We start from the raw sequence: 27962 nt of genomic DNA, 5'->3' as shown, positions 1-27962 counted from the left end.
TATCATACTGTGTTAATTATAATAGGTTCGATATGTCTTGATGTCTGATAAGGTTATATCTTCTCTCTTACTGAATTTTAGGTCAGCTTGTCAGATTTTATCCCCACCTCAAAGAAAATCCAACAAAAACAAACGCTAAACCATGTTGGGATTGTGATTGGAATTTCATTGAATTTACAAGCTACAGTGGGGATAATTGTCTTATTGGATGACTATCGTATATATTTCTGTTTAAGTATTCTTTAATGTTTTTCAATAGTTATATTGTTTTCACAAATCTTTTATTAGATTTATTCTTACATTCTTTATGACTTTTGTTATTGTGAATGATAAATTTTTATACATTCTGTCACCACCAGTAACCAGTTAGTATGGGAAATAAATTGCTATTTGCATATTGTATTTGTATATTGTTCAGCAACCTTTCTGAACTCTCATTCTATAACGATGGATTGTCTTGGATGCCCTATGTAGTTCATCAGATAATCAGGGAGTAATGATTGTTTTTGTTACTTTCCCAGCCTAAGCCTCTTTACTTTTCTTGTCTTATTGAGCTATCTAGGGCTCCTTTACTAAAATATAGCCCTACCTGGGTTTTGGCTTTATATGTGTATTACTATGTGGAGGAGGAAGAGGGATCTCAGTTCTAAAGTCTCTCACTAAGGTCTAAAAGGCTCGTATGAGTTAAATGCAAAGGTATAGCTTAAGACTAGTAACCCATCCTAGGGCAGAAGCAGGGTCAACTTGCAGTCTTAATTAGTTTTTTTCTGTGTTACTGGAATTTAAAGATTTTTCTTTCATGGTAGCTAAAAAGTTCATTTAAAAAATGATTTTGATTTGTTCCTTCTGGATGAACTTTCTGTGGGAAGGCTTTTCAGGTGATCTGATCTGATATATTGTTGGAACTGGAAGCATAGCCTGTACTGTATAAATTTCCTTAATTGAAATTTCACTCCATTTGGGGAGTCTTTGTGTCTTGCCCCCGCTCGTGCTGGTTTTTGATGTCTTTCAGCATCCTATAGCATAGTGGTTTAAGAGAGTAAACTTGGTTAAGTCTCTTAAAACTTCTCTGAGTTTGGTTCTACATTAGTAGTAGCAGCAGCAGCAGTATCATTCTTACATCAGATTATTTGTGAGCATTAAATTCATGCATACGAAGTATCTACAACAGTGTCAGTTATTGTTCTAGTTTCCTTTTAGCTGTTATCTACTGCTTTCCTAGTAGAGTGTACTTATTCTTCATTTTATTTTATTTATTTTTAAAGATTTATGTATTTGACAGAGACACAGTGAGAGAGGGAACACAAGCAGGGGGAGTGGGAGTGGGAGAGGGAGAAGCAGGCTTCCTGCTGAGCAGGGAGCCCAATGCAGGGCTCGATCCCAGGACCCTGGGACCATGACCTGAGCCCAAGGCAGATGCTTAACGACTGAGCCATCCAGGCACCCCTGATTCTACTTATTCTTGTAAGATAATGGCACATTGCTCATAATCTCCTTGTATGTTTTAGGTTCTACAGTGATCTTGGATGATTTCAGCATCCATATGGATGATGCACCAACATACTGAGTCTCATTTCCCTGACCTCTCCAAATCCAGTGACTTTGGCCTCCAGTCTACCCTATTACTCACTCCCATGGGAATTATTAGTTTAATTGTCCCACCTAATAAATTATTAATAAGTACCTTGTGTCCTCCAGGGTTGTTTGATTAATTATATAATTGTTGATTAGCCATTATAACTATACTACCAACTTATTTATACTTCCAGTCTTTTGGCTTCTCATTCTTCCAGTTATCAGCCTTCTCCATTTCTCACATTTCTTGTTAACTGAGAGTTTGTTGTCTACTTCTTGTCCATATCCTAGATTCCTTTTACTTATATATATTTGTCCCAACTGTCTGACAAAATCCCAGTTCTGAATTAATCCAATGATCTTCTTCCATTTCTGTACCACATGAATGCTGCAGTAGAAAATCCCCTGAAAGAACATACTGTTTTTTCATTATAAATTCATGATCATCAAGTGGACCCTGCTACTACTTGGAAATCTATTGCCTTCCTCTTGTCAACTGGTTTCTTCATTTCCACCATAACTGTTTCAGTTAACCACTCTCCTCAGACCTCCAACATGACCCTTCTCTTTCTAGAGAAGGCTTTTCCTATTACTTTCCAATGAAATAGGAGTACCAGATGGTAACCCTTAGTTGCCCACTATCTATACCATTTTTTTCTTCCTCCTTAATGTTAAAGTAGGGGCAATACTGCTTATAAAAAGCAGATAAACTAAATCTCTCTCTCTTGCCTTCTCTCTCTCTACACTGGGTTCTTCTCATCAGTATTTAAACGTACCAATTGTCACTATTTAAAAAAAACCAAAACGAAACAATAAGGCTTTATGAGCCCTACATTACTGATCTTTTGTTCTCTTTCCTAGCCAAATGCTTGAAATCATTATTTATGTTTGTTTCCATTTCTCACCTTTGTCTCATCTCTCAATTTATTCACTCCACCAAACAGTATTTGCTAATGATACCAGTGACCTCTGTTTCAATAAATTACATGGCTATTTTTAGACTTGCTTTTATTTGACCTGTGTATTAGTTTGCTAGGGCTGTCGTAATGAAATACCACAGACTGGGTGGCTTAAGCAACAAAAGTTTATTTTCTCACAGTTCTACAGGCTAGAAGTCATGGTGTCTGCATGTTAGGTTTCTTCTGAGGCATCTCTCCGTGGCTTGCAGATAACCGTCTTCTTGCTGTGTCTACCGTCTTTCCTCTGTGGATGTACATCCCTGGTGTCTGTGTTCACATTTCCTCTTATAAGGACACCAGTCAGATAGGATTAGGGCTTAGATGATAACGTAATCACCCCTACAGGCCCTATTCTCAAATACAGTCAATGTTCTGAGGTGTGCTGAAGATGAGAGCTTCAACATTGGAACTTTAGGGGAACACAATTCAACCTAGAATAACCTCTTAGCAGCTTTTAGCATTGTTGAAAACTCCTTCAAACCTTTTGGTATATTATTCTTCAGCCTCTTTTATAGGCTTCTCTTCTTTTTGGTCATTTAAATGGTAATTTCTTGAGTCTTGGTCCTAGGGTGCTTTCTCTTGCCCCTTTGTTTTTTCTCACCAAGCAGTCTCACCACTTCGATTTCCACTTATGGAGAGAATTACATATCTGTTACTCTAGCCCTTACTTATCTAAGTTCCAGTCCTATTTCATAATTCTACTTAGCTATCCCAGAGGAGTCTAAATGAGTCTAAATCTACATTTAGGATGATCTCCATCCATGTGATTTGACCCTAGTCTACCTATATAGCCTTATCTCATGCACTTTCCTTTTTACTCCTTGCTATATAGCCACACTGGCCTCCAAATATGCTATATCATTTCCTTCAGAGCCTTTGCTCTTGATATTTCTTGTGTCAGTATGCTCCTCACCTTTAAAAAACCACCAATTTTTAATATGTATCAAAGTTATGAACATTGGTTATTAGGAAAATGTGAATTAAAACCATGAGATAACTACTAAAACCAACTATAAGGGCTAAAATTAAAAAGACTGCAATAGCAAATTTTCCACTAAGACTGCTAGAACTCCCATAAATTGCTGGTATGTGTATATACTGGTAGAACCACTTTGAAAAACCATTTGGCATTTTTACATAAATTTAAGCATACCTTTGGATCCAACAGTTCTTCTGGGTATTTTCCCAAGAGAATTGAAAACATATGTCTACAAAAAGCCTTTTTCAAGAATGTTTATAGTAGATTTATTTATAATAATTATTATAATTTATTTATAACAATTGGGAACAACCCAAATGTCAGTCCCTAGGATGGATAATGGATTGAAAAGTTTTGGTATATTCATACAGTAGAATACTACTCAGTAATAAGACGGAAAGAACATATGCAAAATGACATGAAGGAATCTAACAAAAACACTCAGAGGGAGATGCTGGACACACTACAGTGTGATTCCATTTATATTAAGTTCTAGAATAGGCAAAGCTAATCTATGGTGAAAAAATTTAAAATATTGAACAACGGTTGCTTTCTTTTGGTTGTAGGAAGTACTTACTAGTGCTCAGCTGGGAAGGGGCGTAAGTGTTTCCTGAAGTGATGCAAGTGTTCAGTATCTAATAGAGGCTTGGGTTACACAAGTTTATCTATTTGGCAAAGTTGTATAGATAAGTATGTATTTCAGTCTATATAAATTTTACCTAAAAAATACAAAAGTTAACAATTAAGTTGGGTGCCAGGGAGCAGAGGGTATAGATGAAACAAGAATGGCAAAATGTTGATGGTTGCTGAAGTTGGGTAATGGGTACATAGGAGTTTATTATACTATTTTGTTTATTTTGTGTATGTTTAAAATTTTCCACATGAAAATAATTTTTTGTTTTGTTTTGGAAATCCAAAAGTTTATTCTTACCACTGGCTTAATAAATAAAACCATACCAGTATAATTCTTTTCCCTTGTGAACCACACCCTGATTCCACATCCCCTTCCCCCACCAACCACTATCCTGACCCCCTCTTCACTTTTAAACATTCTCCAAATATCGATCTAAAGGTCATTTCCTTGGGGGGTGTGGGGGGAGTCTTTCCTGACTCAAAACACTCACTAGTTTAAGTGCCACTGCTGTATGCTTTCATGGCTTTTATCATAATTGTGATTTATTTGCTTGATTACTTCATATCAATCTCTCCAGTAGACTTAAGTTTTCAGAGGGCAGGGTATTTCTATTCTTGTTGTCTTAGTGCCTAGCGTAATAAATTTATTGAATGGTTGTGTTGGTGTAGTTTTTTCTTTTTTAAATTAAAGATAACATAAAAATTGAAGAGCTTTTCTATTATTCCATACTTTGCTGGATCAGTATGTTAAAAAAAGTTACGAATGTGAGCAAATGCTTGATAGGTGGTAATTCTTTCTCATTTTATTGGCATCTGATAAAAAAAGGAGCAATAATACTGTGTACTTAGATTTCGAGCCATGTCCAAAAGGCCTGCCACTTGGTTCCCCAAATACTCTTGAGCTTTATTTTGTTGTATTTTCTGACTTGGAAGCATGTGAGTAAGTAAGACTCCTTTCCTATTTACAAAGATTATTCTTAAATACCTCTTCTCTAATGTGCTTTCACCTTTGCCTATTAGTTTGGTGTTTATCAGGGATGACAATCTTTAAGGGCTTTTTTTTTAATTTTTTATATTGTAGGTGTGTATTTTAGACTTTGATATGCTTCATTGACAAATGAAGGTATAAACTAATGAATAATAAAGATTGATAAAAATGTTTGGGAATAGTTACGCATTAAATGTAACATGTTATCGTTTTTTAAAAAACATGTTATCTTTAATGCAAATGTACATTAAAAGTATTGAAGGGGAGGGATTGTGTTTTGCTTTTTGCTATTTTGTAGTTCCATGGACTACTTCAGTAGTTTAACAAAATAGCTAAATTTCTGCTCTGATTTTTTTTTTTTTTTTTTTTAACTCTCGCTGCTTCTTGGGAGGCAGCATGTTGTATGGTTTGAGTGTTGACTCTAAATTAGAGTCAGAATACCAGGGTTTGAGTCCTGGTTTCACTATTTCCTAGCTGCATGTCTTTGACCAAGTGACTTAACAGTTCTGTGCCTCAGTTTCCTCATCATTAAAACAGAGATAATAATGGTATCTGACAGCATTGTGAAGATTGTGTGAGTAGTGTGTACAGTGCCTGATACATAGGAAATATTAGATATTTATTACTATTTGGGTTCTCTGGAGCCTAATAAATGCCTTTTTCTCTAAGGTTTTTTCTTTTTAATTGTCACAAAGTGCACATAATATGAAATTTACCATTTTCACCATTTTAAAGTGTACAGTTCAGTGGAATTAAGTACATTCATAGTGTTGTACAGCTGTTACCACTGTCCATTTCTAGAACTCTTCCATCATCCCAAACAGAAACTGCCCATTAAACAATACCTCTTCATCTCCCTCTCCCCACAGTCCCTGGTAACCTCTCTTTCTATCCTGACTATTCAGGGTACCACGTATAAGAGGAATCATAGTATTTGTCCTTTTATGACTGGCTTATTTCAGATGGCATAATGGTTTCAAGTTTCATTCATATTGTAGCATGCATTGTATAGCTATTGATTTTTATCTTCATTCTCTTGTGATTGGAGAAGACACTTCGTATGATATCAGTCTCTCTGAATTTTTTGAGAGTTGTTTTATGGCCTAACATCTGGTCTTCCCGGGAGAATGTTTCAGCAGCACTTGAGAAGAATGTGTATTCTGTTGCTTTTGGGTGGAGTGTTTTATAACTGTTACATCACTTCAGGTTGACGTGAAGAGACACGGGCATCCCAGAGGTTCTCTGAGACCCTTCATTTTCCTTTTTTTTCTTTCTGTTCATCAGACTGGTTAATCTTAGATGAGCTGTCTTCAGATTTGCTGATTATTTCTTTACCTACTCAGTTCTGCTATGGAACCCCTCTAGTGAGTTTTTCATTTCAGCTACTGTGTTTTTCAATTTTAGAATTTCTGTTTTTTTTTTCTTTTTTTTAAATTCTTTCGCTTTATTGATCTTCTCTATTTGGTGAGATACCATTATCAATCATACCTTTAGTTCATTGTCATGGTTTCTTTTTGTTTTTTGAACATATTGAAAATGGCTGATTTAAAGTCTATCTAGTAAGTCCATTGTCTGGGTTTCCTCAAAGATGGCTTTTATTGATTGCTTTTTTTGAACTATACTTTCATAAGAGATAGTGCTTGGAAGAAAGTAAGGGTGTAAGGCAGAGAGTACTGTGGATGTAAGGATTATAGTGAGATAAGTTTTATGATTTATTCTACAAATTCTAAATGTAGTCTCTTGATTTTATCTGAAACTCTTAAAATTGATCAACAATATGATTCTACCGTTCATGAAAACTGATGTTTTTCTGATATTTTGAAGTGGTTAAAATGCCTATTACTGGAACCAGTATTTTACTTATTGATACTTCTCTTTGATTGGCAATTACTTAGACAATGCTAAAAGTTAATTAGGAGCACATAATAGATATATAATTATACCAAGCATGAATAACATTTGAAAATCTAGTATTTAGGTACTCCTGAGGCACATTCTAATGCCCCAAAGCTTGTATTTTCAGTAACTTGATAATATATAAAGCTTTTGGGCATTCAGGGTACCTCAGGAGTGACCTTTCTATTAAAAAAAAAAAAAAGATCTGAATACTGTCTACCTTTTCTTATAACCCTTTAAAGTCTGTCCATTGCATGGAAAAAAGTTCAAATCCAAAAGCGCTTCAAGAACATTTCCTGCTTGGAACTAGAGGGTATTATACTAGGTGAAATAAGTTAATCAGAGAAAGACAATTATCATGATCTCACTGATATGTGGACTTTAATAAACAAAACAGAGGATCATAGGGAAAAGAGGAAAAAATAAAATAAGATGAAACCAGAGAGGGAGATAAACCATAAGAGACTCTTAGTCATAGGAAACAAACAGGGTTGCTGGAGGGGAGGGCGTGGAGGGATGGGGGTAACTGGGTGATGGACATTAAAGAAGGCATCTGATTTAATGAGCACTGGGTATTATATAAGACTGATGAATCACAGACCTTAACTCTGAAACCAATAATACATTATATGTTAATAAAAAAGAATATTTCCTACTAATTCCTTAGATGCATGATACATTCTAGCCTTACTAAGTTAATTAAAATTTTCCGCATTTACTGTGTGTTTTATGTACCTGTTTTTGTATATAAGCTATTCACTAAGCCTAAATATAGTTTCTTTATTTTGCCTCAAAAGTCTCCTCATTGAAGACTTTATCTTGTCTAAGCTCAATTAATTATATCCTTCATGCTGTTACATTTAGTAGTTAATATTATTGTAAGCTGCCTACAGTAATTTTTCTAGATGCTTATTTTATTCCTTAAATTCAGTTGCTTGAGGGCAGGGATTGTATATTAATTTTTGTAGTGTCTTTCATGTGTTGCTTAATGTAGTTGATCAATTAATGCTTATTGGGTAAATGAACATTTTTGTTTTTCATCTTGAGAATATTATAGGGGTTGTTCCTTAAGGTGTTAATATTACAAGATGGCACAGATTTCTACAAGATTGGCTCCATAGGAAAATAGAAAAGAATAATTAAATATAAGTAGTTCATCTAGGAACAGTTTTCTGAAGCTGGAACTAATATGTTATTAAATTACCTAGAGTGGAAAGTCAAATTTCTAGATGATTTTGTTTTAGTTGTTAAAGTAAATGGCATATAAGAGAACTTTTAAGTTAATATGGCAAAAACGGGAAAAATTGCAAAGTTAAGAGTCTCTGAGGTTTCTGATGTTTCATAGACTAACAAAAGGTTGCTTTATTAGCAGCATTAATGAACGAATTGCTTTATTGGCTTAGGCATACTGGTAGCTTTGTCGGTCCAAAGAGCTAAGAGTTCTTATTTCAATTCATGATTATGTTAGAGTAGTGAAGTGAAAGCCATTGACCTTCTCTTAAGCAGAAAATAGAAAGTTTTTACAAATAGATTAAAGCATTATAAGGAATGTGATGAAGAACTAACTTAGCAAGTCACTTAAAAATTTTGAGTTTTAAAAGTTTTTTCTGCATCAATTTTACAACAGTAGATTTTTTAAAATAGACTTAATTGATATTTAAAGTAGTAACTTTAATAGATTTTTTTGTAGAGGTAGGTCAAATGATTGAAAAAACTGTGAATTATTACAGTGGATAAACTTTTCAGGTCTCTAAATGGTGAAACATATTAAGAGCCATATGAGATACAGGTGGTATTAAATTTTATAGAAGGTGTAATGCCACATAGATGGCATACCTTCCAAGATATCTTTTATTTAAGTAAATGAAATTCATTTTGCTTATTAGGATTGTTTGGGAGTGCTGATTTGCTTCTATTAATTTACATCAGAGATTAAAGTAGGAAGAGTCATGGTGGGGGGCTGCTTCTAAATCAAAGTTCTTCAAAACAATAGTTTTAAACACCAGGAATTACAGAACTAAGTATTGTATAGGTGTATAGAACTAAGATTTGTATAACAACAGTTCATTTACAATTTTAAGTTTCTAAATTATGAGGTATTTAAAAATATAGAAAATAGGGGCACCTGAGTGGCTCAGTTGGTTAAGCAGCTGCCTTCGGCTCAGGTCATGATCCCAGAGTCCTGGGATTGAGCCCCGTGTCGGACTCCCTGCTCAGTGGGGATCCTGCTTCTCCCTCTCCCTCTGCCTGCTCTGTGCTGTCAAATAAATAAATAAAATCTTAAAAAAAAAAAAAAAAATATATATATATATATATATATATAGGGGCGCCTGGGTGGCTCAGTTGTTAAGTGTCTGCCTTCGGCTCAGGTCATGATCCCAGGATCCTGGGATCGAGCCCCGCATTGAGCTCCCTGCTCGGCGGGAAGCCTGCTTCTCCCTCTCCCACTCCCCCTGCTTGTATTCCCTCTCTTGCTGTCTCTCTCTCTCTCTCTGTCAAATAAATAAATAAAATCTTTAAAAAAAATAAAAAAATATGTATATAAAATACAAGCAGGAATTTATAATGCTCATGTATTCAAACTGCCAAAATTGACAGATATTCACATTTTGCTATAATTGTTTCAGAACTTTTTAAATAAAAACATAGTTGAAAATTACTAATCTCATTCTTTTGTCTTTCTTGTAAGGTAATTACTACTCTGAAGTTATGCATTGATTATGCATGCATTTGTGTAAAAATATTAGTAGTGTTGATTTAGTTTTAAAATGTCAACATTAACACACTGCTTTTTTTCACAGTGTTCATATCAAGATTATCCATTTTGATGTATGTATGTACTTAAAGTTTGCTTATTTTAACTTCTGTATTATTAGTTTGTTCAATTATTTGTGATGTTAAACTAGATTATTTGGTTTAGCTAGTGCTGCCAGATTTCTCCATTGTAAAGATACCTTTTTCTCTTTGGTAAATAATCCCTGCCTGGAGGCTGAATAAACATTGTTTCTTAACAACCTTTCACCCAATGATTTTAACATTCATTGTTGATTTTTGCTTGCAAAATGATGATTTTTTTAGTTCTGTTCTTCCCACATTTATTAGCTGGCATTCTTCTGTAAGGGTTTCTCCTCTCCTTTTTACATTATCACTGTGGGCTCATGGATTCTTCTTTTATTCAGTGAATTAAAATTCATTATTGTTATATTTCTTTTGAAGGTTCAGATTGTTAAAATTTAGCCATGGGAACTCATTCAGTTTTGTTTTTGTGTGTCTCTGTGACATGTCCCATCATTTTTAGAGCACTTATTTGCTTTCTGGCACAACAAAATGTTCCATTCTTACCTTTATGTTTTCCCTACCACAGACCTGGAAATGACTATTTCTCCTCGGACCGTTGTTCCTCTTAGTGGCTATTTACAAGCTACGTCGTGGGCACTGGATATGTTCTGTATTACTGTGTATGATTGTTTTTAGGGACTCTCTTCATTCGACAGAACAAGTGGGGTTTAAAAAACCACTAATATTTGTAATTCCAATCTAATACCATGGGGTTTTTCTTTTGTTTCATATTTGGATGTCTCTTCTCCCACTGTGAGGATCCTAACAATAACATCAATATACATTTATTCATTTGTTCTGTCCTACAATATATACACGACGTAATATTGAAATTGCCGTAACAATACTACTGCCAACTGTAAGCCCAATAAGTAAAGCTTAAGATTTCTATGCAGGTTTTTGTTCATATAGTATATCCCAGTGAAGTTATATAGTCAGGGTACTATGCTCGTAAGTTATTTTAATTGTTTTTTATGTCATCTTGATAAATACTTGGTTCATTTTTTTTGGTTTGTATTCAGTTTTAGCCCCCATTGTTGATTTAATTTTATTTATTGTTTTGAGTATAGTAAAACAGTAACAAGGTTAAAAGTCCCAACTACATAAAAAGGCTTTCTCAGAGGTCTTTCTTCTCAATCATTTGTTTCCATTTTCACTCATTTTGTAGCTAATCAATTTCATTAGTTTCTGGTTTATCCTTTTGTTTCCTTTTATAAAAATAAGTCTGATTTTTGTGTGTATACATTTATGTTTATATATTATTCATATTCTTTTTTATACAAACAGAAAGATACTATATGTGCATATTCTTTATGAATGAATTTGAGCATTAGCTTATTGAGTTCTAGGAAGACATTTGCTGGGTGTTTTTATTTGAATAATGTTATTACTCATTAACTTGGGGAAATCAACATCTTTATGATAATAAGTCACCTTTGCAAGAGAATAGGGGATGTCTGTTCAAGTTTACTTTTGTATGGTTCAGAAGTGTTTTAAAGTTTTCCTTATAGAGGTTTTATACATTTAAGTTTGTTCCTAAATATTTTTATCTTTTTTGTTGCTTTTGTAAATACTGTTTTCTCTTCAGTCAAATAAGCAATTTGAGTTTTTTTCCTTTTACTGGAGAGTTAAACTTATTTACATATCTTGATATGATGTGTGTTTTTCTAATTGGTGTGCTGTATTTACTGCTGTTTTATTCCTCTCACACTTGGGCTGTTTCTCTATTTGAGAATTATTTTCTTAATCAAGGAAGGTTGGTATTTTTGTTTTAATGGCTCACTAAGCAATGGACTTAGACTGTAGGTAATTGGTTTGTCTATGTTAAATGAATATCCTTTGACATTCACTTATTACCTGTTTAACATCAATGAGCTGATTCTTCTCTGTGTTTTTTTTAATCTCCCTTTATTTCACATTTTAAAAATTACATTATAATTTGTGAGAGAATATAATATTTAAATACCATTCTTCTGTCCTTATCCATACCTTTGTGTTAGTAATATATTTAAATTTTTTTTCTTCCAAGTTTTTATTTAAATTCTAGTTAGTTAACATATAGTGTAGTACTGGTTTCGGGAGTAGAATTTAGTGATTCATCACTTACTTATATAGCACCCAGTGTTAATCACAAGTGCCCTCTTTAATACCCATCACCTATTTAGCCCATCTCCTCCCCCCTCCCCTCCAGCAACCCTGTTTGTTCTCTATAGTTGTCTTTTATGTTTTGCCTCCCTCTCTGTTTTTCTCATAATATATCTAAAATTAAATGTATTCAATATTTATCCCATTGTTTAGTAAAGTTTTTGCCTAAGTTTCCTCTTTTTTGGATGGGATGAAATTCATTTTTTTGTAGATTGCTTATAATGGGCTATGCATAATATATTCCCTGAGTTCTTGCATGTTTAAATCTGTTTCTTTAATAGCCTTGATAAAAAAAGGACCCCTGACTGGATATGAAATCCTTGGTTTACACTTTGCTTCCTTGGATTTCTTTCTGTTCTTTTTTCTTTTTAAGATTTATTTATTTGTTAGAGAGAGAGGGAGCGTGCGCACATGCTAGAGCACGAGTTGGGAGGGAGGAGCAGAGGGAGAGAATCCCAAGCGGACTCCCTGCTGAGCTTGGAGCCCCATGCTGTGCTGGATCTCACCACACTGAGTTCAGGACCTGGGCCAAAATCAAGAGTCAGACCTTCAACCAACTGAGCATCCAGGTGCCCCTGCTTCCTTGGATTTCTTGATAAAGGTGCTACAATGTTGACTCACTTTGAATGTTGTTATTTAGAAATCTGATGCCAAGCTTACTTTCTGTCTTTTCTAAGAGGCTTTTTAGTATTTCTGTCTGAAGGCCCAAAAGATTTTTTTTTTCCTATTTACTAATTAAAGTTTTACTAGGGTGTGTTTTAGAGTTTATTATTCTGGAACAGTTTTTATAAGTATACAGTAGATTTTTCTGGGTCAAAATTCATGTATCTCATACTTCTTCCTGGCCGTGACAACATACATATGTACATTTGTTTTTGTTTTTGGAAATACTTTTTAAATTATAGTTTTAAATATTAGTTCCTTTATTTTGCTTTTGTTCTTCAAAGTTATCAATTATGCATGTTATAGCTTCTTTACAGATCTTGGTTTTTTTTCTTTGATCATTTTTCCCTTTATTGACTGCTTGTTCCTTATTTTCCCTTATGGTTTTATTTGAATCCAGTCTTTGTATTACTTATGTAAAAAATGATTTGACTTTTCTTTCTTTCTTTTTCTTTTTTTTTTTTTTGTATCCTCCCAAATAGGGTCAATTCTTATTTCATATCTTGCTGTGTTTTGTCCATTTCTATTCTGGGTTTTTGAGTTTTGTTTATACACACACACACACACGCACACACACACACTATACACACACAGAGATACACATATATACACATTATAGATAATTACTTTATCTTGGAGTATTAGTTTTTAGTCTTGTGAATTTTTTGTGGTGAGAATTTTCATTAGACGTCTTTGGACTTGGAATTTGTGTTCTTATAGTAGCTTTTTTTTTATTAGTTTGTCTATTAGTTCTGTTCATTTCTTGGCTCAGCATTACCAGTTGTATGTATACAGGGATGAAGGAGTCCGTGGCTGATAATATTTCTTCTTCAAGAGCTCTCCCTTTTGTTGGTATAGTGAAGTGTAATTTCTTTAATTTATAGGTTTGTTTGTTTGTTTTTGGTCTAGAAGGGGGAAGGGGTTGGTAGATTGTATATTTTTTGAGATTCTTTTTTGTAGAGCAGCCCTTCCTTTCTCTTCTTCAGTAGCGAGCGACCTGATCTACCCTGAGACACCTTTTCTTCGTACTTTCCTGTGTACTGTCAGACTTTCACTTTCTGGAGATTATTTTATGAGTTCCACCTACTCCAGGCTCCAGTTTCCTTCTGTTTTCTATGCAGTCTGCTTGATTCTTCAGAATTTGTTTTGCTAAAATTTTATCCCCTTCCACAACTTATGTCTAACTTGGACTCTGTATTCGTCTGCTAGTTAAACTGATGGTGTGGTTGATGGGTGTTTTTATTTGTTCTCTGGGTTGATGCCTTTTTAAAAAATTTTTTTCCGAAGGGTATATGGAGAGATTGGATTTACATGGGGCTGCTGTTGTCCTCTGGGAACCTGGAATATAGTCATTTGACTTTTAACTTTGTTGTACCCCTTTTAATACAGAAATTTAAAGTTTTGATGACAGATATATCAACTTTCTTTTATGGTTATTGTTTCTTAGTTAAAATAACATTTTCTGTCTTCATATCTTGTGAGGTTATTCTTTATTTTTTTAATTTTTTTATTGTTATGTTAATCCCCATACATTACATCATTAGTTTTAGATATAGTGTTCCATGATTCATTGTTTGTGCATAACACCCAGTGCTCCATGCAGAACGTGCCCTCCTCAATACCCATCACCAGGCTAACCCATCCTCCCACCCCCCTCCCCTCTAGAACCCTCAGTTTGTTTTTCAGAGTCCATCGTCTCTCATGGTTCTTCTCCCCCTCCGATTTCCCCCCCTTCATTCTTCCCCTCCTGCTACATTCTTCTTCTTCTTTTTTTCTTTCTTAACATATATTGCATTATTTGTTTCAGAGGTACAGATCTGAGATTCAACAGTCTTGCACAATTCACAGCGCTTACCAGAACACATACCCTCCCCAGTGTCCATCACCCAGTCACCCCATCCCTCCCACCCCACCCTCCACTCCAGCAACCCTCAGTTTGTTTCCTGAGATTAAGAATTCCTCATATCAGTGAGGTCATATGATACATGTCTTTCTCTGTTTGACTTATTTCGCTCAGCATAATACCCTCCAGTTCCATCCACGTCGTTGCAAATGGCAAGATCTCATTCCTTTTGATGGCTGCATAATATTCCATTGTATATATATACCACATCTTCTTTATCCATTCTTGTGAGGTTATTCTGTATGGTCTTTCGAAAGTTTTAGTTTTGATTTTCATGTATTGATAAAACATAACACCTAGAAAGTTTTATCTGGACTAGATTAATTTTACCTTACTTTTTAAGTGGATGATTAATTATCCCTGAATCATTCATTAAATAATCTTTTTTCTCACTTATTGTAATGCTACCTTTGTTATGTATCAAATTTCTATATATACACAGATTTGAATTTGGGCTCTGTGTTCTGTTTCATTGGCCTCTTGACCTTATACTGCAGTTTTCACCAATATAGATATATAGTAAGTCTTCATAACTGGTTGGTAAGCTTCCTTTCTTTTTATCCTAAAATTTTGTGCTAATGTTAGTCCCATATAAACTTTGAGAGAATTATTTGGTCTTGTTTTTAGCTGTGAACCAAAGCAATAGCAACAGTTATTTGTACTTACTAAAACAAGGGATTAACCTTTTATCGCCTACTGTGTGCATGTATTATCTTATTTAATCTTAAGCAGTTCTAACATGTGGGTATTACTCTGTTTTACTTTGAAGAAATTGAAACTTAGAAAAGTTAAATACGGCACCTTGGTGGCTCAGTTGGTTAAGCAACTGCCTTCGGCTTGGGTCATGATCCCGGGGTCCTAGGACTGAGTCCCACATTGGGCTTCCCTTGCTCTGCAGGGAGCCTGCTTCCCCCTCTCCCTCTGCCCGCCAGTTTCCCTGCTTGTGCTCTCTCTCTGTCAAATAAATAAATAAAATCTTAAAAAAAAAAAAAGTTAAATAATTTTATTAAATAAATATTGAGTGCCTACTATATGTACTACTCCCATGTGCTAGAGCTGGAGTGATAAATAAAACTGGTACTAGGGTGCCTTGGTGGCTCAGTTGCTTAAGCAACTGCCTTTGGCTCAGGTTATGATGCCGGGGTCCTGGGATCAAGTCCCGCATCTGCCACTCCCCCTGCTTGTGCTCTCTCTCTCTCTCTCTGTCAAATATATAAATAAAATCTTAAAAAAAAAACAACACTGATACTAATATAAAGATTTTTTTCTAATATAAAGATTTTTAAAAAGATGTAATGATCCTTGATAGTTATAAGATATAGAATTGCTTGGTTATTTTGTTTGTTACATGTGTTTTAAATGGTTAAGAAACATATTAACTAGAATTTGCAAGATAGACAAAAGGTTCAAAATCACCTGCATAATTGATTCTCCCTTCTACAAAAATATTTTAATTCATATCTACTTTCTTTATAGTTTCTTGGCATATAATTTTTGTTACTACAGTTTTCAATCATGAATACGTGACACATGATAGTTCTTTATATACCTAACGAAATCTTATGTAGTTGGGTGTGCCGTATTGTAAAGCAGATCTTTCTAAGATACCACATGACTGCGTTTTAGTAAATAGTTTATTAAAAGTGAACCTTTTTGGATGGGTCTTAGTGATATTGCATGGTGGAAGGCATCTATATTAAGGTAATGTTTATTTATGTAGCCTTGTTTAGAGAAAAATGATCTCTTTCTAACTTTGCTCTGAATTCATATGTGATAGCCTACTGTGGGGCTGGGGAGTTTCCACTGATAACATAATATGTCCTACTTTAGATCTCATCTACTCTAAGGAGAAGAGTTAAAGGAAGATGATGATAAGCTTGGAGTACATATACAGATTTCTCTTTTGTAAAAAAAATTCGTTTATACTTGGAAGCTTGATTATATAATTTGGGTTATTTGCTGTAATAAATGCTTATTTGCAGTGCCTTTTGAAAAGAGGTAGGCAAGACCTGAATGTTAATTGAATATTTTCCACATGGAAGTAATTGAGGATAGGAGATGTGGGAGTGGCGACTCAGAACTCTTTGAATACAGGGATGTCCAGCCGAGTTTTGTTTTTTCTGGCCATATTTTCAAGTATTTACATTTGGAAAACTTTCCAGTCACCTAATAGGGTTATTCAGTTGGAAAGTTTGGAATATGCTATATATTTTCTTAAATACATAAACTTATGCCAAGGTTATGTATATTAGTGTATATTATTTCTTCTCAGTGCTAGATAGTTTGTTAGAATCAGGTTTTGGCACCAGAGAAAATCTATGTTTCCAGATTTTACTCATTTGTAAAGATTATTCTTAAAATAGAAGACAGGGATCTTGATATTTAAAACTTTTGTAAAATGGCTGTTAAAGATGAATTAAATGATAGGTTTAAGAGATCATTGCTACAATTCATTCAGTTATGAACGGAAATTACATAATTGTTTAATAGTTATCACAAATGTCCATTGTGGTCATATTTAATATTTATATTTAAAGGAAGACCAAAGACTACTTTTAGTTCCTAGTTTAAAAGCTATTATTTTGACAAATTTTGTTAAAAGTATTAGAAATACATATATATAACACATCTATATATGTTTGTATATATTTACTTCACGTCATAATGAACTTGTATTTTCTGTCATTATGAACTTAACATTAAAGAAAAAATGCACCTTATGACCTAGTATCATTTGATTTTACTTCTCACCTTACTCTTAATTGTTTCTTTAATTTCAAAAGGAATTTGTGTGGTCCTACTTTTATACCCGATTTAAATAGGAAATTTAGATATTTGGCTGTTCAAAGTATTTGTCCATCAGGGTATATATTACTGTCTATTTTGTTTATATTGCCTTGTTCTTGATTTTGTAAGGTCTTGCTTTTTATGTATACTTCTTTAGTTGGTGGTGTGGTCTAGTCTGGTCTGGCCTATGTGTAGGGAGTGTGGTGTACCCATAGGATAAACACTTTGTCAGAGCATCACTTTTACTTAAAGAGTTGGAGAAGAGAAACATTGAGCTAACTGTACTTATCATGGTGAGCACTGAGTAATGTATAGAATTGTTGGATCACTATGTTGTACTACTGAAGCTAATATAACACTCTATGTCAGCTATACTTCAATAATAAAAATAAAAAAGACTATTCTGAATCCCGAAGGAAAAAAAAAAGAAATGTTAAGCAATTTAACTGTTAGGTAATCAGAAGATTATTTATATAATAGAATGAATTCACAAATAATACAAAGTTGAATGCAAAATGTGTGTTAATTTTTAACGTAAGACAAGCATTCCAAGTATTTTGGCTTTCATGTAGATAGACTATTTCAGTCCGTACTCTGCATTGTCATAGGTTAGATGGAACCGAGGATAGGGTGAGATGAGAGAATTATATGTTGCTTACTTTTTCCTTTGGTGGTATTTTGCTAGGGACACTAAACTGGACTGTTGCGAGAAGTATTGATTTAAGGTATTTACCCTTGACTCTTCAGGTGACTTTGGATGCCTTCTTGGTGTCTAGGATACCTTCCTAGGAAATTAATTTGACAGAATCTGCTTATCATGTACAAGGCCTCTTTATGGGTTGGTAGTTTAATACCTAAAGGCTTCCTGATGATATACCTCATGACAACTTTGTCTTCTTTTCTCTAGATCTATAGAATTTTGATCTTGGGTATTGGTTTCAGTCTTTTTGGTGTTTTGTTGTCATTATTGTTTTATTTGTTAACTATATTCTCATTTTCTTTCTTTACATTTAGTTGGGCTTTATATTTTTCTTTGCATAAATCTGTGTCCTGAGGAAATTTGCATCAGAGCATTTAATAATTAAATTAGCTATTGTGAGTGGATTTATTTTATATAAATAGTGTGCCACAAGTAAATTGTATTGCAGTTGATTTCCTTTTTATGGGTCAAGTAAATGAAGAGACCTACTGTTTTTTAGAATGAAAAGCCCAAAATTGTAAAATACAGACTTTTTCAAAGTTTTATCCATCAAACTAATGCAGTTCCATCAAAATCACAACTTATTTTTTCTCTTTGAAGAGTGGGGGAAACTTGACAACTTGATTCTCAAGTATATAGAGTATATGAATGAGAATATCCAATAGAAGTTTTAAAAATAAAAATCTGACAGGTCTTTTATGATATATATACTATATACAATATATAGTATTGTATTATATACTATAATACTACAGCTGTACTATAAAGCTGTAGTAATGAAAACATTGATAGTGATACAGGAAGAGCCAGAAAGAGTCCAAATAAATGAAAAATAGGAAAATTGTACACACACACACACACACACACAAAGCACAAAGTTGTTTTTTTTTTTTAAAAACATATTGAAATGTGATGAACCATATATTTGAAAAGGAAAACAGATTTGAGTCCATTAAAATGGAACAGACTTCTTTAAGAAAAGATATTATAACAAGATCAGGCCAGTATAGTAGAAAATATTTGCAATTTGTAGCAAAGTTTTAACAAACATAACAAAGAGCTTCTAAATTTAACAAAACCTAGAAAATGAGTTATGAATAAGGGGAAATAATTCAAAGAATATACATGAATAGTTTTATGAAAGTATGCATAAAGATATATATATACACAAATGTGTTAATTACAGTATTATTTGTAGTAGCAAAATGTTAGAAACAGTCTGAATGTCCACCAGTAGGGAAATGGCTATATAAATTCATTTTGAATATTAATAGATTGACTAAAAAGATTAAAATCTGTGTCATGATATAGCAAAATCTCAAAGACATATTATTAATATATAAAATGATTCACATAGTATGATCTTACTTAGTAGAACTATATTGTTTATGGTAATCTTGAAACTGTTCCAAATATCTTATAGGCAAGTCATTTTAGTTGACCTATTAATATTATTAGGAACCATAAATTTAACATTAAGGGAATATAGACAGATATAGTCACTAAAAATCTTTCACTGTCAATTAAACAGAGATATTAATATGAATCCATGATTATACACATATATTGCCCCCTCCTATCAGAAGGGCTTAGAAGCATCAGCAATAGCAGTAGCAATAATTACACTTAACATTGATAACATGGTCAGGGTGCCTGGGTGGCTCAGTTGGTTAAGCAACTGCCTTCGGCTCAGGTCATGATCCTGGAGTCCTGGGATCGAGTTCCGCATCGGGCTCCCTGCTCAGCGGGGAGTCTGCTTCTCCCTCTGACCCTCCCCCCTCTCATGCTCTCTCTATCTCATTCTCTCTCTCAAATAAATAAATAAAATCTTTAAAAAAAAAAAAAAACATTGATAACATGGTCTCTAAATATTGTTCCTACTGAAAAGGATCCAAGGCTTCTGTGAAAAATTGCAGATTCTAGTTCTTGGGTAGAGAAAACACACAGCCAGAAAACAGAAAAGTGCTTTAAAAGCTGTTGGATCACATCAACAGAACCCCAAATCACAGGAGTTCCCTACTGGCCAAATCTGGAACTATCTGAGCATTGGTGAAAGGATGCTTGTAAATAATGATAAAATCTTAAATTGAAAAAATAATTTATGAGTCTAGAGTGATAAGAGGGATAAGGGAAAAGGGAACCCTTCTTTAGAGAAGAAAGAAGTTAACACATTTTTAAGTAGTGTTAGAACTAGAAAATTATCTTACTGAAAACCCCAGTGAAACAATTTAGGACAGACACATTAGTGAGTGCCAAAACATTTGGGGAAGGACTGCTGGAAACAGGATATATACCTAATATCAAGTTGTTATCCCATATATCACTTACTGTTATAAAGGGGAAAATGTGCCTTTATAAACAGGAAGATCTGTAAGTCGCCACTTGAACCAAGTGGTTCAAACAGAGGATATGTTTCTTGCTGTGATCTATAATACTTACAACCTTCGGAGTCTTCTTGCCTAGTATGTTTATTCTGTATCCAGTCAGGTTCCCATATCCCATGAATTGTCACAATCTTTTATTAGTTGTAGGAGCTTTTCTGTAGCCTTTGTCTACGTTTTCTATGTAGATAGTCATGCATACAAATAAAGACCGTTTTCATTTCTTAATTTCCAGTTTGTATGTCTTTATTCTTACTTTTTTCCTAACTGCACTTGCTAGGACTTCCAGTAACGATGCTGAGTAGAACAAACGTCTTTGCCTTGTTCCTGGTCTTTTATTAGTTGTTTATTGTTAAATATAGAATTAGCTGTAGGTTTATTTAAATGGCTTTTAGTTGTTGAAGGAAATTCCCTTTTATTCCTACTCTGCTTTATTTTTTTGTTATTTTTAATGAAAAATGGATGCTGGATTTTGTCTAGTGCCTCTTTAGCTATTGAAATGATCATGTGGTTTTTCTTCATTAATGTAATATAATTCCTTGTTTGATTTTCAAATATTGAACCAGCTTTGTAGTCTTGCCATAAACCCTACTTGCTTATGAGCTTTTATTCATTTTTATATTGCTGGGTTGAGTTTGCTTATTTTGTTGAGGATTTTTGTATCCTCATGAAGGATGTTGTTTCTGCTATTTTGTTGAGGATTTTTGTATCCTTCGTGAAAGATGTTGTTTCTGCTATTTTCTTTTCTTTTTTTTTCTTTTTTTAAAGATTTTATTTATTTATTTGACAGAGAGAGAGCGAGAGAGGGAACACAAGCAGGGGGAGTGGGAGAGGGAGAAGCAGGCTTCCTGCCGAGCAGGGAGCCCGATGTGGGACTCGATCCCAGGACCCTGGGATCATGACCTGAGCCGAAGGCAGACGCTTAACGACTGAGCCACCCAGGCGCCCTCTGCTATTTTCTTAAAATATCTTTGTCTTGCTTTGGTATTTTGAGTTGGGAAGTATTGCCTCCTCTTCTATTTTCTAGAGTAAATTGTGTTTAATTGACATTGTTTTTCCTACATGTTTTGTAGTATTTGTTATGAAACCATCAGAGCATGTGATTTTTGGCAGAATTTTAACTACAAATTTGTTTTCTTTAATATATACTAGAAAATTCAGGTTACTTTAATAAGTTTTGGCAGTTTTTCTCTTTCAGAATGAAATGATCCATTTCATCTTAGTTGCTGAATTTGTAGACATTAATTTGTATTCCTTAGTTATTTTAAGTATTTTGTAATTATTCTTTTTGTGTCTTTTTGTGTCTAAAGTCTATAGTGAGATCCCTGCTTTCAATCCTTGTTTTGGTAATTTATATTATCTTTCTCCTTTTTTCCCTTGATTAGTCTTGATAGAGGTTTATTAATTTTATTGGACTTTTAAAAGAACCAGCTTTTGTATCCATTTTTCTCTATTTTTCTGTTTTCAATTCCATTGATATCCATTCATTTCTGCTCTTTATTATTGCCTTCCTACTGCTTGCTTTGAGTTTATCTTGCTCTTCTATGTCCATTTTCTTAAGGTGGAATCTTATCAATTTAAAACTTTTCTTCTTTTTCATTTCTAATATAGGCATTTAATGCTACAAATTTCCTTCTAAGCACTACACTGATTGCGTCATACTAATTTTGATATGTTGTATTTTTATTTTATTTTGAAGCACAAGCTTCATAAGAAGTACATTGTAAAAATTGGCAATTTAGAGGAACTGTGAGGAATTTAGAAATACTTCTAAGGTTTGTGGGAATGTTGAAGAAAATGGTTGGGGCTTAACTTTATAAAGGTGTATTTGTGTAGTGAAAAGGATTATAAAAATGCAGATAAATTGTATCAAAACTTACTTTTTTTTTTCTTTTTTAAGATTTTATTTATTTATTTGACAGAGAGGGACACAGCGAGAGAGGGAACACGAGCAGGGGGAGCAAGAGAGGGAGAAGCAGGCTTCCCGCTGAGTAGGGAGCCCGATGTGGGGGCTCCATCCCAGGACCCTGGGATCATGACCTGAGCTGAAGGCAGACGCTTAATGACTGAGCCACCCAGGTGCCCCGAAACTTACATTTTGTAGTGTTGTAACAGGTGGGGCAAATGAGATATTTCAAAGGTACCATGAATTTACTTTTAGATTTGTTGGTAGTGTCTATGATAATGTCATCAAAATGTTGAGGGATTCCTTTCAAACTCTGAGGTATTATATAAGTGTTGATTTGCAGTTTTGAAGCAATCAGGCAAGATGCTTGAGAGGATAAATACTGAGTGCTGCGCCTTCTTTGTTCAGGAAATAGAAATGCAACATGAGATTTTTAAAGTACAAATTTACATCTTTCGTAAAAAATGTGATGGTGTGAAGGTTTTTGAAGACATTTAAAGGCTATCTAGGATTCACTTCTGTATAAGATGGAGATAGGACTATTGATTTGCACTGGGCTGATTTGTGAAATATTGTACTTAGGCTAAATAGAATGGATGATGGGTAATTTGAGAAATGATTTCTAATGCTTTGTTCCAGGTAATTCAAGATCTGATATCTAACTGCTTACAACTCTTGACTAGCTGCGATCCTGCTTTTTTTATATTTGATACTAGTCTAGCTCCAGCTTTTCCACCTACAAAATTAAAATAGAAAACAAAAAATAACAGTATACTAGGGAAATATATCATTAGCACTATTTAAAGATGCTAGATTTTCAAATGTGAATATTTACATGGTTATAGTTCATGAGAAATCTTTATTAAATTTATTGCTGAGTGAACAGTGTGCAGTCACTGAATTCATCCTGCATCTTTTATTTTAGGGGAAGACTGTTCTGCTTACATCCTTATCATCCTCTCCGGGATCTTTTGTATTACCAGAAATCATGGAAGTTAGGTAATTTTTCTAATAAACCCATGTCTAGTTTCTGCAGGTTCTTTAGATGTTAGATGGGATCTGTTGGTTCTTAAGTTTCAAGGTGAACCATATCTGTGATCCTCACCCTTCTCCTGGTATTTATCTTGTTTTGCTGAGATGTGTGACCTCTGGAGAGATCTTCCTTATATTCACTAAGTTGATCTTTCTTTTTTTAGGAAGATAAAGCAAACTTCTCTTGAGGGAAGGTTTTTTTCCCCTCTTCTAGTTCTAAGGTGCCTCTCAAATTAACAGTTTTGTTCCTATCAAAAGTTTCTCAAAGTGGGTCTTACATTATTCTTGGTGAGTAACCTGGTGAATACCATTTAGAAAGCTAAATACCTGAATTAGAAGAAGCAGGTGTCTGGCTTGGGGGCCGGGTGAATGGTTAGACTGATTAAAAAAATCAGTTTTGTGAAAGGGTTGCTTGTGCATCTTATGTCTCAGAACTGCACCTGAGTGGCCAGCTACCTTCTTGTAGAAACCTGATGATAATTTCTGGCTGATTGGAGGTTTGGAGGAGTCTACCAGGCCAGGCTCTTAAGGATAGAATAACACAAGACTGAGGAAGGTTATTGTAAGGTTTTGATGAGTTGTGTAAAGTTAAGTTTGTCCAAAGGAAGCTCTGCCTCTGGGAATTGTTCAGGGAACTGAACTTTCGGAGCTTATAGCATTCTGTTCCTCTGAACATTGTCTTAAAGACTCATACAACAAAAAAATCAACTCAAGACAAATAGGTTGTTGTTGTGACTGATAAGGTGGGTTTCCATCAAGATAAAAGTTTTCAAATTTGATCAAATAATGATATTTAAAGAGGAATAGAAGTTGGTTAGATGAAATCATAGTTATTACGTAAATACAGTGGAAAAGTGGATGAGTGATAGGACTGTTTGTATTTTGAATAAGGAAGGTACCATTGTAAATATCAACCTAAAAATTTTTTAGCTCTGTAGGATTACTTATTTGCAAGGCTTTTCTTCAAAACGTTATTGGCTTTAAAATTTTTTAAAGTTATTTATTTATGTATTTATTTATTTATTTATTTATTTTTTTTTAAAGATTTTATTTATTTATTTGAGAGAGAATGAGAGAGAGCACATGAGAGAGGGGAGGGTCAGAGGGAGAAGCAGGCTCCCTGCCGAGCAGGGAGCCCGATGCGGGACTCGATCCAGGGACTCCAGGATCATGACCTGAGCCAAAGGCAGTCGCTTAACCAACTGAGCCACCCAGGCGCCCTAAAAGTTATTTATTAAAAAAATTTAAAAATAACTCCACATTTTATTTTTTATTTTAATTAATTTATTTTCTTTAAGTAAGCTCTATGTCCAACATGGGGCTTGAACTTACAACCCCCAAGATCAAGAGTTGCATGGTCTACCAACTGAGCCAGCTGGTGCCCCCCAAATTTTTTATTTTTAATTGAAGTACAGCTGACATATTAGTTTCAGGTGTACAAGATCGCGATTTGACAATTATATACGTTATGAAGTGTTTGCCATGATAAGTGTAGTTACCATCTTTTACCATACAAAGTCATTACAGTCTTATTGACTATATTCCCTCTGCTGTACTTTTCATCTCTTTGACTTATTTTGTAACTGGAAGTATATACCTCTTAATCCACTTTATCTGTTTCACTTCCCTCCCTCCCATCCCCTGGCAACCACCAGTTTGTTCTCTGTACGTATGAGTCTGTTTGTGTTTTGTTGGTTCATTTGTTTTGTTTTTTAGATTCCACATAAAAGTGGGATCATATGGCATATATCTTTCTCTGTCTGACTTATTTTAGAGAGCATAATACCTTCTAGGTTCATTCATGTTGTTGCAAATAGCAAGGTTTTATTCTTTTTTATGGCTGAGTAATATTCCTGTGTGTGTGTGTGTGTTTGTGTGTGTGTGTGTGTGTGTACCCAATATCTTCTTTATCCATTCATCTTTCCATGGACACTTAGGTTGCTTCCATATCTTGACTATTGTAAGTAATGCTGCAATAAACATAGAGGTGTACGTATCTTTTGAATTAGTGTTTTTTGTTTTTGTTGAGTATATACCCAGAGGTGGAATTGCTGGATCATATGTTAGTTGTATTTTTAACTTTCTGAGGAACCTTCACAATGTTTTCCATAGTGGTTGCATCAGTTTACATTGCCGCCAACAGTGCACCAAGGTTTCCTTTTCTCCATATCCTTGTGAACACTTGTTTTTTCTAGTCTGTTTGATAATTGCTTGCCATTCTCACTGGTGTGAGGTGATATCTCATTGTCACTTTGATTTGCATTTCCCTGAGGATGAATGATACTGAGCACCTTTTCATGTGTGTGTTGGCCATCTGTATGTCGTCTTTGGAAAAATGTCTATTTGGGTCTTCTGCCCAGTTGTTGTTGTTGTTATTATTATTATTATTAGAGGAGAGAGGGCCAGAGGGAGAGGGAAGAAGGATTTTAAACAGGCTCCATACCCAGTGCTTGAGCCTGACGTGGGGCTTGATATCAGAACCCTGAGATCACGACCTGAGCTGAAATCAAGAGTTGGATGCTTAACCCACTGAGCCACCCAGGTGCCCCCTCTGACCATTTTTAAAATTGGATTATTAGTTGTTTGGTATTTAGTTATATGAGTTCTTTGTATATTTTGGGTATTAACCCTGTATCTGATATGTCATCTGCAAATATCTTTTCCCATTCAGTAGGTTGCCTTTTCATTTTGTTTATGGTTTCTTTCACTGCAAAAGCTTTTTAGTTTGATATAGTTCTAATTGTTTATTTTTGCTTTTGTTCCATTGCCTGGGAGACATACACAAAAAAATATTGCTTAGGCCAATGTCTAAGAGTTTACTGCCTATGTTTTCTTTTAGGAATTTTATGGTTTTAGATCTTACATTTAAGTTTTTAATCCATTTTGAATTTATTTTTGTGTATGGTGTAAGAAAGTGGTCCAGTTTTATTCTTTTGCATGTAGCTGTCCAGTTTTCTCAACACCATTTAATGAAGAGACTGTCTTTTCCCCACTGTATATTCTTGCCTCCTTTGTCAAAAGTCTTAAGATTTTCTAAGCAACTGGGCCAAGTAGTTTGCCTTAACATTTTTATGAATGCTTGGCTTGATCATCTGATTGCTTTTGAAATCAATTTCTGAGTTAGCTATTAATACTTTTAATATGTGTACAAAATTACACATTTGTAAACCTAACTTGAGCCTGTGTAGAACAGACATTAGCAAGATTTTATGTAAAATTTTCTCTAGTATTAATAGACAATTATAAGGAATTCTTTGCTGTTAAAATTTATATTTACATTGAAACTATTCTCAAAACTTATTAATACAAAATGGCCAGGCATATTTATCTATATAGAGTCAGTAGAAATAAATTGAAATATACTGTTAGGAAATTCAGATTTTTAAATTAGTACATATCATCAGTATGATGACCTGAAGTTATTTTACTGTGAAGTAATTTTTCATTTGTTTTTTAAAAATAAACTTTTAAGGGGCACCTGGGTGGCTCAGTTGGTTATGTGTCTCACTCTTGGTTTCATCTCAGGTCATGATTTAGGGTTGTGAGATTGAGCCCTGAGTCGGGCTGCACGCTGGGCATGGAACCTGCTTAAGATTCTCTCTCTCCTTCTGCCCCTGCCCCCGACTCATGTGCATGTGCTATCTCTAAATAAATCTTAAAAAAATTAAAAACTTTTAAAATAATTGAAGTATAATTTACATACAGAAAATTATAGATTAACTTTTCTATATTGATAAACTTACAAAGTGAACATACCTTTGTAGTTGCAACATAGATCAGTATATCAACTTATCTGAAGCTGCCCTGTGTCCTGTCCCAATCAAATAACCCCTTCACCCAAAGTTAACTACTATTCTGACTTTGTGATCAGAGATTAGTTTGTCTTGTTTTTGAATTTATTAAATTAAAAAAATATATATATATATACACACACACCCACACCTGGCTTCTTTCAAACAGCATTATGTTTGTGAGATGTATCTTGTTTTGTGTATGACATTTTCACTGAGGTTTAGGATTTCATGAATATGTATATGCTACGTTTATTTCCCCCCTTTGCCAGTGGACGGTTTGGGTTATATAGAGTTTTGGGCTCTTTAGATAAAGCTGCTGTGATAAACTTTGTGTATAGCTTTTTGTGCACATATGTACACATTCTATTGCTTGTGTACCCAGGTATGGTATTACTTAGTCATTGGCTATGGGTATTTTCACCTTTTGTAGATACTTCCAAATAGTTTTCCATACTGGTAATACTAATTTACATATCTCCCGGCAGTCACTCACACTTGGTATTGTCTGGTTTTTAGATAAATCTTACTCATTTTGGTTGGTAATAGTTTCTTATTGCATTATCTATGTTTTTCTGATAGTGATATTGAGTACCTTTTCAATATGCTTATTGGGTTTTAAAATTATTTTTTTGTGAAGTTTTGTTTGGCCTTTAGCCTGTTTTAAAAATTGGGTTGTCTTGTTCTTGGTGACTTATTTTTCTAAAATAATATTTTGTTCATGAGTCCTTTGTTGGATATGGGCATTGTGAATATTTTCTGCTGCTCTGTAGCTTGCATTTTCAC

At 34.1% G+C, this 27962-nt stretch overlaps 1 protein-coding gene across 7 annotated transcripts in view; it reads left to right on the top strand.

Moving 5' to 3' along the window:
* The window catches only part of FBXW7 (F-box and WD repeat domain containing 7), a 217896-nt gene that overhangs the window by 44852 nt on the left and 145082 nt on the right, over positions 1-27962 (top strand). For 3 of the 7 annotated variants that reach the window (XR_004300497.1, XM_032413001.1, XM_032413002.1), the window contains exon 1: positions 22540-23352. The exons of 2 other annotated variants lie outside the window; for them this stretch is intronic. The gene's annotated coding sequence lies outside the window, so the exon portion shown is untranslated. Of the gene's footprint in view, positions 1-22533; positions 23353-27962 lie in introns of those variants that run through there. 2 more of the 7 variants (XM_032412999.1, XM_032413000.1) reach the window with 2 other exon arrangements.

Source organism: Phoca vitulina, unplaced genomic scaffold (genome assembly GCF_004348235.1).
Source record: "Phoca vitulina isolate PV1807 unplaced genomic scaffold, GSC_HSeal_1.0 scaffold14, whole genome shotgun sequence".
In the NCBI taxonomy this organism is placed as follows: Eukaryota; Metazoa; Chordata; class Mammalia; order Carnivora; family Phocidae; genus Phoca; species Phoca vitulina.
This window is presented reverse-complemented; position numbering and strand designations above follow the sequence as displayed.